The sequence below is a fragment of the Pteropus vampyrus genome, unplaced genomic scaffold (assembly GCF_000151845.1).
Source record: "Pteropus vampyrus isolate Shadow unplaced genomic scaffold, Pvam_2.0 Scaffold129, whole genome shotgun sequence".
Taxonomy (NCBI): domain Eukaryota; kingdom Metazoa; phylum Chordata; class Mammalia; order Chiroptera; family Pteropodidae; genus Pteropus; species Pteropus vampyrus.
The window spans coordinates 1,600,172-1,602,650 of NW_011888910.1; the positions used below are offsets into that span (position 1 = coordinate 1,600,172).

General features: G+C 38.9%; 1 pseudogene; it reads left to right on the forward strand.

Moving 5' to 3' along the window:
• LOC111744191 overlaps positions 1–857 on the forward strand; it is a 1,254-nt pseudogene extending 397 nt beyond the window's left edge.
• Positions 858–2,479: the final 1,622 nt, after the last annotated feature.

Here is a 2,479-nt window from a genome sequence, read left to right on the forward strand (position 1 = left end):
GGGAACAGGGGTGAAGGGTTTAGTTATCATTGCTGCACAATAAATTACTTCAAAACCTAGTGACTTAGAGCAACAGCACATTTTTATTTGGGTCAAGATTTCTGGAGCTGCAGAGCTGAGAGGTTCTGGCTCAGAGTGTCCCACGAGGTTGCTATTAAGATGCTGGATGAGCTCAGTCAGACAAGCCCAGAGATGCTTCTGGAAGTAACATCACAAAAGCTGCCCAAGAAGAACTCCAAATTCAGTTCGAACTTGTATTGGTTGGTGACAGTGGGACTGGAAAAACTACATTTGTGAAATGTCATCTGACTGGTGAATTTGAGAAGTCCGGAGCCACCTTGGGTGTTGATGTCCATCCCCTTGTGTTCCTCACTGACAGAGGACTTATTAAGTTCAATATATGGGAGATGACTGGTTAGGAGAAATTTGGTGGACTGAGGGATGGCTATTACATCTAAGCCCAGAACACCATTATGATGTTTGATGTCACTTCAAGAGTTACTTACAAGAATGTGCCTAACTGGCACAGCGATCTGGTACGGTATGCCCAGCGTGCTGCGTGGCAATGAAATGGATATCAAAAACAAAGAGTTAAGGCACAATCAATTGTCCTCCACCGAAAGAACAATCTTTAGTACTACGACTATGACATTACTGACAAAAGTAACTATAACTTTGAAAAGCCCTTCTTCTGGCTTCCTGGGAAACTAATTGCAGACCCTAACTTGGTATTTGTTGCAATGCCCGCTCTTGCCCCACCAGAGTCTGTCATGGACCCAGTTTTGGCAGCACAATATGAGCCTGATCTAGAGGTTGTTCAGACAACTGCTCTCCTGGATGAGGATGATGACCTGTGAGAAAGTGAAGCTGGAGCTCAGTGGCAGAAGTCTAGTTCTGTAGGTAATTGTCCTGTGATGTCAGAGGCACAGTGTGTTTGCCACTTCATTATATGGCTAAGCCAAACATTTGCTTAATCTTTGGGATGCTGAAGGAGATGAATCAGCCTCAGGGTGAATGTGGCAGTTAAAAAATACCTTCAGCTTTTGGACCTGCATATTTGGCTGTTTTGGAATACAGTTGTTTCCTTATTGAGTTTCAGATATAAGACCGCTGCTGTCCCATCACAATATTCAGTGGTGAAATCCTGTTCGTTACTGTCATTCTCATTTCTTTTTGTTTAGAATCAGAATAAAGTTGTATGTCAAATATCTAAGCAAGTGAACTCATCCCTTGTTTAATAAGCGTTTTAAAACCATTAATAAGGAAAATCGTGCCTTTACTATTATCATTTAATTTAAAGTCTATTAGGTTAAACTCTTCCTATGTCTTTATTTTCTGTACGTTTGAATCATTTCACATAAACGATATGGCAGGTCAGCAGTATTTTATTTGGTAAGTTAAGAGATGTAAATATTGTCGATACAGTTAAACTAAAATAATGTGTACCTCACCAGCCTTTCGGCCTGGTGGTGTCACCTTGGGAAGAGCTTGTTGAAGATTTATGTGACCCGTCAGAATAACAGTGGTATGTATTTCAGACATTTGAAATGGGTATTTAAAGAATCATAGTTGCTTTTATTTTATGGCAAAATTAACCATGTGATAATAAAGGGCTTTTAAAAGTCAGACGAATGAAACCATACTAATGATAGCAAGAGCTTGAGGGAAGTCTCATCTGTTAAAAATATATAAGCTATGCATTTATTTGCTTTGTTTTAATGTTACATGTTTAATGTAAAGTTGATATGCTAAGATGTTCCATATTTACCCCCCGCTTTCAAGTACTCCCATGCTTTAAAGATGCCAAAAATTAAGGATTTAAGTAAGATGTACCACAGCTTTAATGACTTTTCTTCTGAATGATTTTTGTGGGCAGTGCCAAGACATATACATAATAACCAGGAATACTACTACAACAGAAAAGTAGATCTTAAAATGGTTTAGTAATGTGAAACAGACTGCACAACTTTGATTAAATTGACCATTTATCTTCTGTATGGTTTCCACATTTAAAAATGGATTGGGTCCGTCTGGCCTGAGTTTGATCCCAATGACACTATACTGTAGCAATTAGGAGTCTTAAAAATAAGAGCCATTTTGCTATAGTTCGATTTATCAAAGTTCTTTAGATATCCAATTTTCCTTAAATGGTTACTTTCTTACCTAAAAAGTTAGAAAAGGATCACTTAATACAAATGGTAGAATTGCATAAATTTCACCTCACTAAGATTAAATAAACTGGTGTCAGTAGGTTAAAAAAGAAAAAAGATGCTGGCTGAGGCTACAGCTACTAGAAGGCCAAAGTGACAAACTTTCACAGCTGCCAAGTTGGTGCTTTGTCATTAGCAGATCATCAGTTCCTCTCCATGTCAACCTATTGGCTATGAGAGTGTCCTCGTGATACAGCTGCAGGCTTACCCCAGAACGGGCGATCCAGGAGAGTGAGGCGACAGTGGCTGTTATGAACTGCATATTTTTG